The sequence below is a fragment of the Miniopterus natalensis genome, chromosome 2 (assembly GCF_054644295.1).
Source record: "Miniopterus natalensis isolate mMinNat1 chromosome 2, mMinNat1.hap1, whole genome shotgun sequence".
Classification (NCBI taxonomy): domain Eukaryota; kingdom Metazoa; phylum Chordata; class Mammalia; order Chiroptera; family Miniopteridae; genus Miniopterus; species Miniopterus natalensis.
Window position 1 is genome coordinate 20068987 of NC_142082.1, and position 18721 is coordinate 20087707.

General features: G+C 44.1%; 1 long non-coding RNA gene across 1 annotated transcript; it reads right to left on the reverse strand.

Annotated features, from left to right (window-relative positions):
* Positions 1-7750: 7750 nt before the first annotated feature.
* Positions 7751-18721, reverse strand: LOC107535246 (uncharacterized). The gene is made up of 3 exons (XR_001603010.2): positions 18592-18721; positions 13882-13949; positions 7751-9351 (listed from the first exon to the last, which is right to left on the reverse strand). It is a non-coding gene; the product is annotated as an uncharacterized LOC107535246 (long non-coding RNA).

Below are 18721 nucleotides of genomic sequence, written 5' to 3' on the forward strand. Positions count from 1 at the left end.
GCAAGCACTGAGAAGATCGCCGCGACCCGCGGCCTCTCTGGCCCGCCCCGCCTCCCCGGCCTCTTTAAGGCTTCCGGCCACGCCCCCAGGGCCCGCCTCTCCGGGGCGGCCCCGCCCCGCCCGCGCCGCCCGCCCCTCAGGCTCGCGCGGGACCGCTCGGGGCCCCCCAGCGCCGCGGCTCGGCTGGCGCGGCGGGGCAGGGGCGGGGTCTGGAGAATTCGCGCCGAGCGGCGGTAGGTAGGTGCGGGATGGAATCCTCCGCCGACAAAGGTCGCCCCGCCCAACCGGAACTGGCGGAAGCGCCGACGCGGGAGTCAGACCTCGTTTCCACGCCGGCGGTGCGCGCGGGCGTGTGTGGAACCTGGCACGGGTTACTTAACACGTTCTGGTCTCAGTTTCTCCATCGGTAAAACGAGATAACTATCTAGAATTGCCGTGAAAAATAAGTAGCCTGGCACGTGGTGAGTTCTCAACCTGCGGTAGCGATGAGAGTGGCAATGAACGCGACCCCGAATTCGCCGCTCTCTCCGCCGTGGCCGCCGGCCGTTACTGTGGAGGGCGGCAGGTGGGTGGGGAAGGAGGGCCCCGTCAGAGCCCGAAAAGGGGAAGGTAGAGTGGGGGGCGGCGCACGAGGTGGTGTGGGGGTGTCCTATTTGCCCTGCCCTCACCAAATAAGGTGAGGCTAAGAGGCGAAATTAGGGAAGGGGAAGAAAGGGGGAACTGAAAACGGGGTTGCCAAACCAGTCGTCAGGAGCAGAGGCTCCGTTTCCCACCCCCCCTCAGTTCCCCATTTCTCCCTGGCTGGACCCTCTTCGGTTTCTCCTTGCTCTTTACCTCTAGACTCCAGTTAGTCATTTCCTTGTTCCAAATGTCCATTAGATTGGTCTATTCCCTTCATTCTCAAAATCCTACTGCAAAGGCTTAACTGTGGATCATCAGCTTGCAAAGGTCACTTTGAAGGTTTTTAGGTTTTACAGTTATGGAAAGGCCCAGAGCAGAGAAGTGACCCCCACAACAGAGCCAGGACCAGAACCCAGGTGTCCTGGCTCCCATCAGTGTTTTTGCTGCGTCCCTTGCTTCTTCCAATCCTCAGAACCCCAATCTTGGATTGCTACTAGAGCCCCTGGTCTTGAGGCTCTCCTCCCTCCCGTCCACACTGCACATTGCTGCACTAATCTGCTGAAATCCTACAATGTCGCCTCATCCGCATTAACCTCATCCTTAGAAATTTAAAGGCCTTCCTACTCTGGTCCCACCCTGACTCATTCTTCTCTATCTCCCGAACAAATTGAAGCCCAGAGAACCTTCCCACCTCCAGGCCTTTAACACTTGGCTGCCCTGTAGCTGCCCTGCCAACCTCTCTGACTACTTGAGTCTTACCCACTGCAGGGCTTCACTTAGATATCTCCAAGATTTGGTTTCTGATAGCCCTCTTCAGGGTAGGGACCAGGTGGTGACCTGTCTCCACAGCCCCTAGCAGAAACCCGGGTACACAGTGCTATGAAATTGGAGAGTTGCAGGTTATTCCAGCCAACCATGAGTACACAGTGTTCTTCTTTACCATGTAGGGAATTACAACACAGACATTATACTCAGGTTTGCAACTGAGGGTGGCTACAGTGTGGGAAAAGCCTATTTAGCACGTTGTAAATATTTAATGTGCTCAGAAGGGAAAAGGAAAGGAGGCACCAGACACATAAGAGTCAGGAAAGTCTAAAAGAACTCTGTTGTTCTCATGCTATTTCCCCTTCCTGGCCATTTATTAACCTCATTCAACTTCATGGCTCCATTCATTACCATAAAGATTTATTGAGATCTTACTTTGTGCTAGATGCTACCTCCCAGTGAGACCCAGTTCCAAGCCACACTATGACAAATGCTATAAAAGAAGTCCTGTATTGATATAATGCTTTGGGTGCTTTGAGGAGAAAGTGATTTCTCTAAGCAAGCGGATTTTTATGAAGGAAGTAGTATTGAGCTGGGTCTTAAAAGGTTTATCATATTTGATGGGTAGAGAAGGTGATGGGGGAAGAGCATTTCAGAAGGAGAGAATGGACCAGCCTAAGCAAAGGCTTGGGGTCCAGAGAGTTCATGGCATGTTTAGGGGTTATGAGTACCCTACAGGGGCTAGAATATGGGGTATTTTAGGAGGTTACGGGGGACAAGTGGTGGACATAAAATGGTCAAGGAAGGTGGGCCCAGATAATGCAGATCACGAACTCCAGGCTAGGGAGTTTATATCACAGTGTTAAACCAGGTGAGCCAGCCTTCAGAGGGTTTTGAACAATGGCTTGATCAGGCTGTGCTTCAGGCTGTACAACAGATATGAGCAAAGTAGCTCAGCAGCCAATAACATGGCAGGTCACAGCCAAATACCTTCCTTCATTTTCACGTGGGACACCTGCTTGCAGCCCCATTCTGTCCCAGCCTTACCAAACCTTGGTGTCTATTCTGTGTTGGTACTGCATTAAATAAGGCATATTCTTCCCTCTTGGTTGTCCTACTAAATAAGGCATATTCTTCCCTCTTGGTTGTCCTACCTGTCGATTGCTCCACTACAATGTCAGAGATTTGGTGTCAAAACTGACCCTGGGAGGAAAGTTTTTCAGCTCTGGTCTCCCCTCTTCCCTCACATTCACATTGTTAGTACAGCGCCCACAGTACAGAGCCAGGAATGAAACCTAGCTGGACAGCCTCAGAGGCTGAGTATGGCATGAAGCATTCCTTCCATTCATGGGAAGGATTAGAGGACAAGGGGGGAGGGCATGGTGGTGAGGGAAGGAAAAATTATGAGCACCTGTGACCTCATGTGTTTGGGTTTCTGTAGACACAAATAGGCTCTGTGGTAAAAGGAAAGGTGGTAAGTTCAGGGAGGGCAGGGCTGCCTGGCCACCCCCAAGAAATCGAGATCAAGAACCTTCTCTCTAGACACTGGACACTAGCAGGGTTAACTCAGAGGAGTGGGGCTCACTAGAGGCATGAATTGGACATTTGTCAGAGAAGAGAGACACCAGGAGCTCCAGAACATGGCATGTTTGGGAGTTGGCTTAGTGCTCCCTAGATGCCTGAATGGTCCTTTTCTCCCCTCCTTCAGTCAGAGTACACTGTCCCTCAAAACTGACTCACTGACTGCCTTGGAGTAAGAGTCTCTTCTGCCCACTTTATAGACTCACAGTCTGCGGTCCTGGGGCGCTGGACCCAGGAGATTCACGGAATTCCGGGAGTGTTTGCAAACACCTCCCACAGCCAGGGTGCGGCCAGATGACTGCTCTTTCCTCTCACCCTGCCCCGCCTCTAGCTCTGCCTGAAAGAGGAAGAGTTTCAGTTGGCCCAGAACACGTGGACTAGGTGCCGGACAGGTTAGACTGGACAAGTTAGCCACCTGTCCTCTCCCAAAGCAGCAGAGCAGAGAGAGCACTGGACTCCAGTGGACCGGCCTGACCCTGGGCCTCTCTACGGGCAGCACCCACCTGTGCAGTTAGATCAAGAGCAGATTGTCTTTTAGGCCCAGCAGGGAAGAACTTCCTTCTAGGACATTGTGTGGAGCCATGCTAGGGGCAGTGAGGCTAGGCATCCCTAGGGAAGGACTTTCACTACCCTGCTACTGCCAGTCTCTTCTGTCCACAGCTCCTCAGTATCCTCCAACTACAGGAATGCTACTAACTCAAAAACCACCTCTGGGGACCCTGGTGGGCCTAATGTGCATCCCAAGGGAGGAGCAGAAAGGGGCTGGGATGGCTGCTTGCCTTTCTCCTTTGCCTCAGACTCAGAGGTGTGGCGACAGAAGTCCACACACATGACTCACTCACTGCGGACCTTGGTAAACAGCCCTCTGGCTTCTCCAGGACCACTTGGCTGACCAAGGAGACTACCTTTCAGGTGTTGGCTCTAGGAACAAGGGCTTCCTGCCTCATGGACAGAGGATGGTCCCAACAAGCAAATGGCTTGCCATTGTCCATACAAACTTGTTGACGGTGTTCTTTGTTTAACAAAGCTTGCGTCATAGATAACACAAAGGTATTATCTTTCCAGCTTGTCAGGTCCCTTTCAAAAGGTCCTTGAATCCCACAACTAAATGGCTGTAGGGCATGGGTACCCCTCCCACTTTCTGCACAGAGCCTTCCCTCTGCCTCTCCCTTCAGAACAGTTTCTTGTTCCCTAGCTTATTTCTTGTACTCTGATTCAGTGATTATTTTATTGACTTGTAAACCTCAAAGGCAGAAAGTGTGGTACCATTTCTAGCTCTCCCAATTCCTTGCAAATAAAAAGCAGTTCAAGTTAAATAAGAGAGGTATAAATGGCTTTTAAGCCATCAGCATTAATCCATTCATTCCTGCTACTGCCACCTTTCATAGTACCCTGCATAACCATTTTTTAAAAACATAAGGTTTATTTTGTCTGGATGTGAAAGCAATATGTGTTCATTGTATGCAAGCCGTGTTCCACCTTTCCAGAATAATTTTCATGGCATACAGAGGAAAGCAGAAGTTGTAAGTATCTATTTCACCTTGAATTGTCCCATTAGAAGCTACCCCTTAGGCTCTTGTTCTTGGCCTCTCCCATACATGCCATGAACTTCCACTTTCTCCACTGCTGGGACTTCTAGACACAGACAACCCCCGCCCCTCTGCAGTAGAGCTGGCTAAGAGGTGGGTGTGAGTGGACCCACCATCCCTTTACTCCCCTTCCCTTTTGATGCCACAGTACATGGCACAGGACTGAGGGTACATTGACTTTTTTTTTTTTTTAAGTATAGTTGGCATACAACCTTATATTAGTTACAACATAGTGATTCGGCATTTATATAGCTATGATGTGATCACCACAGTAAGTCTGCTAACCACCTACTGTATCACCACACTGCACTACATCCCCATGTCCTACTTATTTTATAACTGGAAGCTTATACCTCTTAGTACCCTCTGCCTCCTCTCCCCTCTGGCAACCAGTTTGTTCTCTGTATCTATGAGTCTGTTTCTGTTTGGTTTGGTATGTTGACTTTTGACCCTAAGGAATTACAATGTAGGCCCGGAACTTAAAGCCAAGCCCAGTATGACATTTCACAAAGTCCAAGGGGGAGCACCGGAATAAAGCTCTTACCTAGGGGTCTCCCTCTAGGAGGCAATACCAGGTTCTCGCCTTAAGTGCCGTCTTTGTACCTACCCTTATAATCTCTCTTAGGACTCTGCCCATCTTTGGGAAATCCTACCCCTTCCCCATCCTAGGATGCATAACACCTTTCCCAAGTCTGAATCAGTCACCCTTGAGTAACATTTCCCACCACTACCCCAACCACCCACACTCCGAGTTTCATTAAGGAAGGTCCGTGACACTAAAGTCTTATAGAACAGTTTGGGAACAAATTACAACACAGTCTGTTCCATGTCATGATTGGATCCTCCAATTCAACATCTCTTCAAAACATGTCAGACTGAAAATATATACACATGTCCCAAAAACAAACATTCCTGAGAGATGGTACCACCTAAACCCATGAGAAAGAAAGCACTGTTGTAATCATTCATAATTATTAATAAATATATGTATTGAAATCCAATATATGCAAAAAAAGGAAGAAAAATGTATAACATAGGAATGGCTTTAAATTTTTTAACTTTTCAATTACAGTTTGCATTCAATATTATTTTGTATTAGTTTCAGATGTACAGCATAGTGGTTAGACATTCGTATACTTTACAAAGTGTTCCCCCTGATATTTCCAGTACCCACCTGGCACCATACATAGTTATTACACTATTATTGACTCTATTTCCTATGCTGTACTTTATATCTCCATGACTATTTTGTAACCACCAATCTGTACTTCTCAACCCCTTCACCTTTTTCACCCAGTCTCCCAACCTTCCTCTCCTCTGGCAACCATCAGTTTGTTCTCTGTATCTATGAGTCTGTTTGTGTTTTGTTTGTTTATATTGTTCTTTAGATTCTACATAGGAATGGATTTTTTTAAACAAACCATATAGCATAGCTGTGATAAAGAAAAGAAGATAAAAAGAAGAATGTAAACATATGCAGAAAAGTGATAAAGAAAAGAAGATAAAAAGAAGAATGTAAACATATGCAGGAAAGTTCAGGTTGGTGAATTTCCACCACCCAGATCAAGGAATAGAACAGGATCAGCACCTGCACAAATTTCCCTTGAGTCCCCGGAGTCACGAGGCCTTCTCTTTTCCAAAGGCAGCCATTATCCTAACTTCTAATCCTATAGATCAGTCTTGCTAGTTTTGAGCATTATATAAATGAGTTATACATTAGGTATTTATTTTAGGTTTGGCTCCTTTCACTCAGTATTATCTTTATGAGCATCACCAATGGTGTTCGTGTAGCAATAATTTGTTCCTCTTTACTGTTTTATGGTGCTCCATGATATGAATATACCGCAGTTTATTTTTCATTCTACAGTTGATAGACATTTAGGTTGTTTCTAGTTTGGGGCTTGTAGTGGGCTGAATGATGGCCCCCTAAAAGATTAGTGCTCATTCCAGTCCCTGGAATCTGTGAATATTACTTTGTTTGGCGGGGGGGGGGGGGGGGGGGGGAATCTGCAAATATAATTAAGTTAAGGATCTTGAAATCTTAAAATGAGGAGATCATCCTGGATTATCCAAGTGGGCTCTAGATCCAAAGACAAGTGTCTCGAAAAGAATGAGGCAGAGGGAGATTACAGAGACAGAAAGGGAAAAGGCCATGAGAAGGTGGAGACAGAGGTTGGGGTGATGTAGCCACAAACCAAGGAAAGCTAGAAGAGACAAGTTACAGAATCTCCCCAAGAGCTTCTGGAGGGGGTGCAGCCCTGATGACAACTTGATTTTAGACTTCTGGCTTCCAGAACTGACAGGGAGAAAATAAATCACTGCTGTTTTAAGCAGCCAAGTTTGTGGTAATTTGTTGTGATAGCCACAGGAAACAAATACAGGGCTGCTAGAAAGAAATTTGCTATACACTTTTTATATCTTTGGTACATATGCATAAACATACACACACACCTAAGAATGGAATTACTGGATTATAGGGCGGCTATATGGTTAGCACTAAGAGATATTGCCAAACAATTTTCCAAAATAGTTGTACCGATTTATACTCCCACCAGCAATGTTTGACAGATCCAGTTTCTCCACATTTTTGTCAACCTTTGAATTGTCAGTCTTTTCCATTTTGCCCTTCTGATGGGTGTGCAGGGATTTTAATTTGTATTTTCCTGATGACTATTGGGGCGCTTGCTTATTTATTGGCCATTTGAATTTGGTCTTTTGTGATGTGCCTATTTGTTTCTTTCCTCCATTTTTCTTTTCAGTTGTCTGTCTTCTCATTGATTTGTTATATATAATATATACGATACCTTTTTGTTATATATTTGTTATATATATAATATGTATACATATATAATACTGTTGTCCCAAAAATGTAATGCAAATATCTTCTCCCACTCTGTGGCTTGCCTTTTCATTCTTTTAGTGGAGTTTCGGGGTGAAAAGCAGTTCTTACTTTTAATGAAATCTGAGTTTTCAACATTTCCTTTTATGCTTAGTGCTTTCATGTCCTGTTTAAGGAATCTTTGCTTCTCCAAAGTCATGAATATGTTTCTTATAATCTTCTAGATGAATTATTTGCTTTATCCTTCACATTTAGGTTAACCACCCACCTGGAATTACTGTTGTGCCTTGTTAAAAGATAAATTTCCAATAGAAAGATAAAATCATGATTCTCATACAAATATAAAAATGAACACATATGAGAATTGTTTAACTTATTAAGAAGGAAAACTGGCAAGATGTTAACACCTGTTCAAAGATGGACCCAAAGAACAGACACATTTATAGATCAGAAATGTTGAAATGAATATGCAAATTGAGGCAAAACTGTTTTTTCCATGGTTGGGGGGAGGGTATCCCTCAGCCAGACAGCATTTATTTTCATGAATTTTGCATTGCTACCAATTATCCACAAGTTACAGAGTTATAAAATAGCTGCCATAAAACCAAAATCAGATAACCCAGATGGTGTGCTACAGAAAATGCAGTTTTCCATTGAAGCACAAAATTTTCCTATCATATAGTATCAGATAAGGGTCAGGATTCTTTTTCTGTTTATTTTTTTAATAAATATATCTAATAGACACTGTGCCATTGATTAAAAACCCAGCTTTCCTCCACCAACTCTTCAGTGTCACCGTATGTGTGGATTCATTTATGAACCCTATTCTCTTCCATTGGTCTAGTTATTAGTCTACTCCTGAACCAATGCATAATGTCTTAGTTATCATAGCTTTATAATACATCTTGATATCTAGTAATGTAAAGCCTTCAGTTTTGTTCTTCCTCCATCTAGATTTCTTGACTATTCTTGGCCCTTCGCATTTTCATATACATTTTATAATCAGTTGTCAACGTCTAAGAAAAAAACCTGCTCAAATTTTGACTGAGATTGCATTGAATTTATAGGACAATTTGGGAAAATTTGATATCTTTACAATATTGAATCTTACAAACAATGAACAAGGTATGTTCTTTTAAAATTTAATTTCTTTCAATGTTTGTAGTTTTCTATATAGACGTCTTGTATATCTTTTGTTAGATTTATTTCTAGGTATTTGATGTTTTGAATGTTATTATAAATAGTATCATTTTACATTTTTATTTTTCAATAGCTATTTATAATTTGTAAAACATCTCTGATCCTAAGGGAGCCAATCAGTCACAAAACACAGAGCAATGTTTTGTCCTCTCTTGTTCTCCCTCTTCCTCTCATCTTCTCTGGCATACACACCACTCAGGGAGGTCCTTCAGGCCTAGAACCAGGGCTCCCTTGAGAACACAAAGAAATTAGAATTTGAAAATGGGCTCTATTAAATTCTTAACCTAGAGCACTCATTCACCTCAGTTTCTCTCTTTCTCTCTAATTTCAAGTCCCTTTTTATTTATTTTATTGAGCTATAATTTACATAACATAAAATTCACCATTTTAAAATATGCAATTCAGTGGTATTTAGTATCTTCACTATGTTGTGCAACCATCACCACTATATCATTCCAGAACATTTCCATCACAAGAAAAAGAAGCCCCATACCTATTAACAATCAGTCCCAATTCCTCTTCCCCCTTCCCTCAGCTACCACTAATCTGCTCTCCGTCTCTACAGATTTGTCTATTCTGGACATTTCATATGAATGGAATCATGCTATATGTGGCCTTTTCTGTCTGGTTCCTTTTACATAGCCCAATGTTTTTAAGATTCATCCAGATTGTAGAGTGTAACAAGACTTCATTTGTTTTTATGGCATTGCCTCAGTTTTTATCTAGGAAAGGAGTGAGAATTGGTTCATAGGAAACCTGAAAAATAAAAGTAGAAAAAAAGTTTTTAAAAATCACTTGTATTCCACCTTGGAAAAATAATAACTGTTACTGTTTCAGTGGTTTATTCCTCCAGTATTTTTTTCTATGTACACATTAAATGTAGTTGACATTATACTTGTACAAAATACATATAATTTTATGTTCTATTTTCCCCATATTTTCTCATTTTATTAGACTATTTCATATACTTAATTTCCAATGGTTACTTAATTTCATTATGTGAATATAAACTAGTTTTTTTTTAACCATCTATTATTGAACATAATACTATAACACTTATATGAAAATCTTTGTGCATAAAACACTATCGATATTTAGATTTCTTTCCTTAGGATATATTTTTGGAAAATGGGTCAAAAACTTGAACATTCTTAGTGTTCATTATCCATAATGACAAATATCACTGCCCTGATAACGTACTGGAAAAGCTCCTTCACCCAACCTTCACCAATATTGAGTATTACACATTTTTATGTACGTTAATTTGGTAGATTAAAATGGTAATTGCTGCATTCATGCAACTGTAAAGTAATGTAGTTTGCATTTATTTGACTTCTAGCAAAATTGAATATTTTTTCATGTGTGTCAATCAATTATTTTATTTTACATGTGAACTGTCCATTTGTATCCTTTGCCTAACTTCTCTGTTGGGGTCTCAGTACTTTTCTACTAATTTATAAATGTGTATCCTTATGTAGATATTGTCCTTTTGTATAGTTTCTGATAGTCTATTTTTTCCTCCATTTTTGTTCGTTACCTTTTAATTTGGTCATTATTTTTTAATTTTTGTATAGACAAAAATACTCTTTATGGGGGGAGGGGTAACGTTTTCCATTGATCTTAAGCTTAGAAGGTAAACATCAGATAAATATTCACTTGTCTCACATAGACTTTTTTGGCTGGAATTTTTAGTATTTTATGTGTTAATATCTCTGGAATTTATATTGGTATATGATGTGGTATAAAGATAAATTTTACTTTTTTCCACAAAGTCCTAATTAAGTATAAAAACATAACTTACCGAATAACCTCACCCTTTCCTTATTGGCTTTATGGTCCTTCTTTATTGCATAATAAATTCTTATATATACAGGGTCTGTTTGAAACATCTAGTCTGCCTAAGTGGTTCTAACCATCTGATTATGTAAGACTGGGTCAACTTACTTATTTCTGTACCTTTCAAGAAAAGAGAAGTTTTATATATATATACACACACACACACATATATATATATATAGATAGATACATATATATCTCAGATATATATATATATGTATCTGAGAAGATAACCTGGAAAGTCTCCTCTTTGCTTGATTTTAGTGAATCCTAAAATCAGGGAAAGGTCCATACCCTGCCTCAGGCTTAAACCATCTCATAAAGCATTTGTGAGCTAAGGAGGACCTCCCAATCTATCATCATGGGGTATTTCTATCAAACATTATTATTTTTTTTATATGTCTTTATTGATTTCAGAGAGAGGAAAGGAGAGGGAGAGAGAGAGATAGAAACATCAATGATGAGAGAGTCACTGATCGGCTGCCTCCTGCACACCCCCGACTGGGGATTGAGCCCGCAACCCCGGCATGTGCCCTGACCGGGAATCGAACCCTGATCGCCTGGATCCCAGGTCATCTGGGTCCTAGGTAGACGCTCAACCACTGAGCCACGCACGGCCGGGCTATCAAACATTATTAAACATTTATGTTGTACTAGGGAAGGATCTTTGTAAACTTTAATCCAAAAACAGAGTGGGATCTATTTTTTGAGGATTTATGTCTAATAGAAAAAAAAAGAATATATTTGATGGCAATTTCCAAAAATACATGAAGCCTGGCTGGATGGCTCAGCTAGTTGGGGTGTCATCCTGTACACCGAAATGTTGCGGGTTTGCTTCTCAGTCAGGGCACATTCCCAGGTTGCGGGTTTGATCCCAGGTAGGGGTACCTATGGGAGGCAGCTGGTGAATGTTTCTCTCTCACATCGATGTTTTTATTTTCTCTCTCTCCTTTCCTCTCTCTCAAATCAATAAAAACATATCCTCAGGTGAAGATTAAAAAAATAAATGGAGAGAAGTGGTGACTTGTCCTTAAATCGTCCTTGACTAGATCCTTGACCTCCGACAGGGAGACAGACAAAAACCTCTTACGAGTCATGAAAAGTTTTATGCAGAAAATTATTATATAAACAAATGTAAAAATAAAACCATGACAAGTGCTGTGAAGGTATCTCTTGTCAGCATTTTTCCACTTAATTTGACTATGATATTTTCATCAAATGCCGTTAACATCAGGACATCAAATGCATCTGAGCCTCTCTGGGAGTGACATTGGGGAATGGTAGAAGTTAAGTGGGTGGAGAGGAGAAGAATGGTCCAAACAGAGAAAGCAATATGTGCAAAGGGCCTGTGGCAAGAGAGAGCAGTGATGGGAGGCACTGAGAAAAGGCTAATGACTAGATCCCAAGAGCAAGGACAATCATGGTATCAGATAAGGCTGGGAAAGCGGTAAGATGCAGACCATACACAACCTCAGGGGCCAAGGCAAGAATGCTTGTCTTAGGATCAGATTTATGTTTTGAAAAGATCACTGGCTGAAGAGGACACAGAATAGGGCTGAGCGTGGGTGAAGGGAGGGGAGTTAGAAGGCTATTGCAGTAGTGCCAGTGAGAGGTTATGGCAGTTTGGGCTGAGTAGTAATGGTGGAGAAGGAGGGAAATGAACGCGGCCTAGAGACTGCAGGCTGTGATTCCACAGGACTTATTAAATATCCATGTTGTGCCTTGTGCTGCAGCAGCAAACAAGATGGGCCAGGTGCCTGACCACAGGGAGATTGTGTTCTAGCTCCGGGTTTCTGGCTTGCACAGCTGTGCAGACAATGATGCCATTAACTGACATAGGGAACAGTGGAAGAAGGATCAGGTTCCATTTTGAACATGTTGAGCTTTGGGTACCTTTGAGACACCCAAGAGGATGGCAAAGAGACTTGGATATATGGGTCTGGAGCTCAGAGGAGAGGTCTGGACTAGAAATATATTTACTTCATCAGACCATAGAATCAAACTAAGACATAAGAGACAGACCATTAAAATATCTTTGTGTACATAAAACTGAGCTTGAAATTGTACAAGAATTCATTCCAAATGCCACCATCCTTGTTTACTGAGTGCTTATAATAATGCAGTGAAAAAATAATATGTGTATGAATGGGCAGCTGCTACATATCTACACACATGTATCTACACACCCACTACATACTTATACACATGTAATTTGTTTGTACTGATAATTTTCCTTGTTTATATCACTATTCACATATAGTGATCCTGAACTCCTTATTAAATTGTGACAGTGTTGGTCAAAGTCTGCTTTATATTAGAATTATTTAAGTATATGTCTACCCTTTATGAACTTCTAAAGGGTAGGATCATGTCTAAATTTTACTGTTACCCTTAGAGCTCTGTATTCAATGGATGGAATTAGATTTTCTTCTCAAACTCATTTATTCATTCCATCTATTAGAAGTCTAGATTTGTTTCCATGCATACCTTAAGACACCCATCACAAACATCTAAAATTGTATACAAAACACAAATAATCTTTCCTTTATGACTTTAATTACTAATTCTATCATCTTGCATGTGTGTGTGCATGTGTGTGTATTTATGAGTATCATCTAATTCTGTAATAAAAAGTTCCGGTCATGATTACACTTCTGTTTAGATTATTCTGTTTAGATGTGACTCTTTAGCTCTGGGACCTTCAGCAAGTCATTTAATCACTTCCAGCCTCAGTACCCCACAAGAGTAGCATCAAGTGATCTCTGTGGTTTCTTACATCTCCAAAATCCTTTGAAATCCAATTTGATAGTAACAATGTCTTTTCAACACTTAGATGCCTCTGACCCCAGGCCTTTGGTTGAAACACCTCAGAGAAGGCAGGGAAATACTTCTAAGTATTTGATATGGCTTTTAAGACGGGAGAAAGTGTGTGAGTTCCAACTGAAAGCCAAGGTTGGTGCTGGATGTTAGAAAACATCTGTTTGAAAGTGGCTTTAGGAAGGTGTGTTGGAAGCACCACCCTGTTGAGGAAGCCGTGTGTTTCCTGCAGAGAATTGCTTAGGTTTGTAACTAGTGTGAGAAAATGGCCACTGCCCTGATCAGCTTTTGTATGAAAGGTGAGGTCACTGCGTGGTGTATAATTCTGATATGAACAAGGGAGTCATTGCAAGTTTCAATCATCTGGAAAAGAAGCAGATCCTAGGATAGAAAATAGATCAGGAGGGGGGCCTTGGGAATGTCGGTAGACAAGGACACTCCCTATTTCTGCCCAGGACTTGCTCTCTTAGCTCTAGACTTGGAGGAGGTGTATGAGTGGATCCTAAGATTAGGTAGCACTATCTTGAGGCAGGCCAGAGACTAGGGAAGAGGGGCTCCTCTAATGGAAAATAAAATTTTATAAATCGCATGCTATCACTTGAGTGACCTAGTTTCATGTTATTTTCTGCTTACATTTTTCATAGTCTTTTCAGAAGTCATTTCAAATGTTCCAGCCTTATGGGTTTAGAGCTGTAGAAGTTCTGCGGGGACAATTAAGGGAAAGGTCATGAGTCTGCAATGGCAAAATGGTTAAAGGGACACAGGCTCCCCAACCCCCCCCAACCCCCCAACCCCCCCCCCCCCCCGCATCCTAAAGCTCGAGGAGACATCAGGAATGCTGGGGGTCAAAAGTGAAGGCTCTGTGGTGCTGTCGCTTACCCCATAGGGGATCCTCTTTCTACCACCAGTCTCGGAAGCGTCTGAATGTTATGGTCACTAAGGGATGTGGTCATTCAGACACTAGTACAAGGTTCAGCCACCATCAAAATATCTAACCTTTTAGTGTCATGTTTTTCATTCTATTTATTTGTACCCTGCCCTGTTTCAAAAAGAATGTAATGTTGTTTACAGAACCACATAAATGAAGTTAGACAACATAAATTAGAGCACCACGGGAAAGGTGAGGCAGAGGCAAAACAAGGGCAGGGACAGGAAAGTGTGCTGATTGAGACCGCATGCTGTAAAGTTCCAAAGGCACACTGGGCTCTGGTGTGCTGGGCTTCCTAAAACTTGCTGAAGCTGTCAAACCAGTGTTATGTTTTCATTCCCCAGAATCCTATCATTGTTGGGGACAAAGCCCAGTGGACCAATCAAATCCAGATTCACAGGCTAGAAGGAGACCTGCAACCTAATTCAGTGCCCTAACCCACGTGGGAAGCACCACAGCTCGCCAACTGGTTCTCTGGTATGCTTTCTGGAACCTGCCCTCACCCCATAAAAGCCTGCAATTTAGAAATATTTAAGGAGATGTTTTCCACGTGTTTGGTGTGTTTTGCTGTGGGGTCCCACCCTCCTAAGAGCAGTTTGAGCTTTCTAAGGAAAGGAGAATCCTAGGGTTGGCGGGAGCAGGCAAAGCCATTGCAGCCCCCCACAGCCACCCGCACCACAGCTGGGTGGAGGGTGAGTCAGCCTGGCTGGTGTTGGTGTGTGTGACAATGCCTCTGAATTTCTTTACCCCTCCCAGACAAGCTATTGGTGGCCACCACCCAGGACTTCACCTGAGCCACATTCCAAAGACATTTGGGATACCAGCACACGTGGGAAACACACACAAGAACAGATCCCAGCCCTCCCTCCTCCTCTGCTCTGGCCCATGCAAAGGGAGGGAGTTACCAGGATGGAGGGGCCCCACTGCTCAAGTGAAGTTCAGGTTTCTTCTTGCTCCCAAGTTTGCTAAACAGCACCACCTGCTGGCTCAAAAGTCAGGTACCGGGAGAAAGCCCATGGATGTGTCAGCGTTGCAGATTCACATTCGCTGCCTCACTGAGACTCAGAAAGGGCAGAGGGAGGCAGACCATCCTACCAGCTTTATGCTCTCTCCTCCATGGGCCCTGCCTACTCCACTCCAGCTCCTCCATTAAGCCCACCAGTTTTCCACAGCTTTATGCTAATTCCACCACAACATCAGTGACACCTCCCTCCCCCAAAAAACCAGCTTACCACTGATAAGACCGGTCCTAAAACCAGTCTGCCATTGGCCTCTGCACATACTGGTAGGAAGGGGTCTGGTCTGCTCAGGGCCTGGTAGGGTAAACTCCTGAAAGTTCTCATAGAGGGCATGTTGCCCAGTAATTTTTTTAAAATTGAGGTAAAGCACACATAACATAGAATTTACTTTTTTAAGTGTCCAGTACTGTTAAGTATTCACATTCTGGTACAACCAGCATCTCAAAACTCTTTTCATCTGAACCCTAGTAACATTTTCAACACCATTCTCCCCCCAGTTCTGACCATTTCCCCTCTCATCTCTCAAGTTCTTCTTGATTGCCATACATTTTTTTCACCGACATCATGAATCCTTGTGGAGCCCACAAAATATGTTCCATTAGCTCAGCCATTTCTCATTTCCCCATAGGCTGTCAATAAACACTGGGTTGTTTAGTTTTTGTCTCTCCCTCCTCCTCAGTGCAGCTTTTATTTCCTGGTTTTGGCACCTCCTAGCAAAGGGGAAGCAGAAAAATGGATAACAGTTTAGGTTTACTTATGTTTCTGCTGCTGCAGCTCTGAGACACCGACCAGGAAAGGACTGAAGAACTGTCATCTGAGCTGCCTGGATCTCAAGAACACGTAGTGGTCACTGGACAGGCTTCACTGAGCCCCAGAGTCTCCAACATTCATGCAAGTTTCATGTGCATGTGGGAATATATATTTCTCTACCTTTCCTCAGATCCTCAAGGGAATCCCTGACTCAGAAAAGGTTAAGAGCCACTGGCAGGCACCCTTGGAGATTAGCATCTGGGGTTTTCATTTACCCAGATCCATTCTTGATCAGTAAAGGGCTGTGAACCACAGGATGTTCAACAGTATCCCTGCCTTTTGAGTGACCACAGTTGTGAACTGAGTGAGTGAGAACAACAGAATGGCAAGGACATCACAGGAGGAAAATTGGAGCAAAGAGCTAGAAAGAAAGATTGAAGTGGAATCATGAGGGAAGGGTTATAAATCTGCAGACATTCTTGGAAAGCCAGAGACATGAGGAGGCTGCACAGAGGCCTTTCATAACACACTGTGGCCTTGGGTGACTCCTGGGGTTCTCTCCTGGGGACTTGAGTGACTTCTACTAATCATAACATTTATTATGTTCTTTACAGGCATGATCTTATTTATCCATTTTCATCACAACCCATAAAAGTAGGCATTTTAATCCCCATTTTACAGAGGGAAAAAAAGAGCCTTAAGGATAATAGGTAATTTTCCCAAGGCCAAATAAATGAACTCAGGCCTGCCTCACTCCAAAGCACATTCTCCTAACATGAAACTATCCTTATTTTTTTAATTGTAATAAAATGGAGACAAGCTAATTTTTCTTAAGTACAGAATACACCCTCCCTCCTCCCAACCCCATCCAAGGAAATACTAAATAAGCTGCTCAGGTATGGGGGGGGATGACACCCCAGAAGGTGTGCTCCTATAGCAAGAGGTGCTCTCTAAATTGCCTTCTATGGGCTGGACTGTGCTGAATGGAGAGGTCTTATCTGAATCACTCAAGGTCATTAAGAGATTTGAGAGGCTGTAAACAGGTACGAGGAAGGGAAGGAAAATGGGGTAGCTGGTAGCCAGCCAGGGACTTTGGGGAACAACAGGGAGGTCTAGTAGGGATTTCACTAAGTTTGCCACCTAGGATAAATTCACTTGCCCATGTCCCCATGACACCTTCAGCTCTGTTGTGAGAGATCGGTGTTGGAGGAACGCAGGGATGTGCTGAATTTGCCTCAAAGGGAGATGAAAAAGAGCCAAGGCTGCAGTTGGCAGGCCTGCCTCCGCTCAGCATCCCATATTTATTGAGCCCCTGAGTGCCAGATCCTGAGTGAGGGCCCAGGAATACTGCCCTGCAGAGGTAGCTGACTTACGTCTTGGAGGATTCAGTGAGTGAAGACTCTGCTTAGGTGCCAACCCTATGCCATGACATACTGCAGCTTCCTACAGAGCTGGGTAGGCTGCCCTATCCCCAGAAGCATTTTCTGGCTCAAATGTTCTATGGAGCAAGGAGTCACTTAATTAATAAAAGCACTATCACAAAAATTTGAGAACCTACTATATGAGAGTCACAGGCTTGACAGGCAATATGCCCCCTGCCCTATTTTACTTTAAACTGTCAAGGTCAGAGAATAACAGAATAAATACAACATGTGGCAAGAGGTATAAAGGAAATCAGAAAGACATGAATGAATGTATTTGTGAGGCAGGGGCCTAGGAGGGCTAGATAAAAGCCTTTCTGAGAGGAGATATTTAAGCTAAGAGCTGAGTCCCACACAATGAGACAGAGCTGACCTTCCAAAAAGCGGAGAGACGGTGTTACTAGCAGAAGAGACTGCACGTGCAAAGGCCCAGAGACAGGAAGACCTGCTTATACTTTGAGGAACTGGAACAAGACCGGTGCGCCTGAAGTGTGAGCAAGAGAGAGAAGGGCACCTAACTCTTAAATCACGGGGTAGGGCCAGGGCCCTGTTGAATGTTCATGGGAGAAGAGCAGGCGAGCGCACAAGATTTGGCTGCCCGGGAAGACCCTGGAGCCAGCACAGGACGGAAAACGCCAGAAAAGGCGACGGCCCGCTGGGGGCGCTCAAGAGCAGTTCCAAGTTCACCCGCTCGCACCCTAACCCCCCCTCCCCCACCGCGGGTCAGCTAGGGGCGGGGGGGGGGGGTCCCCGCAGTTCGCCCTGTATTCTTTGTCTCGGGGCGCGGACGGGAGCTCCAGCCTTAGCCCGGGACCCCCGGCCGATGCCTTCCTCTCACCTCTGGGCCCCCACCTACGGGGCAGGCCAGTCCTTGGCCCCAGAACTCCGGCCGCCGTGGTCGGAAGCGAGGCCGCGGGTAGAGCCCCGGGTCTCCGCGGCCCGCTCGGTTCCGGAGACCGCGCGCTTGGCCCGCCGCAGGACACCGTTCTCGACTTCCCTCTGACGAAGCTGGGGCGTCCTCCCGACCCTAGGGTCCCCCCTTCCCCCCTTCCTGCACACACCCGGGATTTGAGGCCCATCCTGAAGCCATCTCTGCCTGTGCAGAGCAGAGAAAGGGGTGTCCTGGAAGAAGCGCCCTGGTGCCAGGGTTCATGGTGCATCATCCCCAGCCACCTGCCCGCCAGGGCAGGCCGACCTAACCCCCCATTTCCTTCTCATTTCCTACCAGGTTTTGTGGGACCCACAGCCGATGGGGGAAAAAGCAGCCCAAGAAACGCTCGGCAAGGCGCGCACCCATAAACTGCTGGGCTCGGGAGCCTGCTCCCGCAGTAGACGCGGGACACACGTCCCGGGAT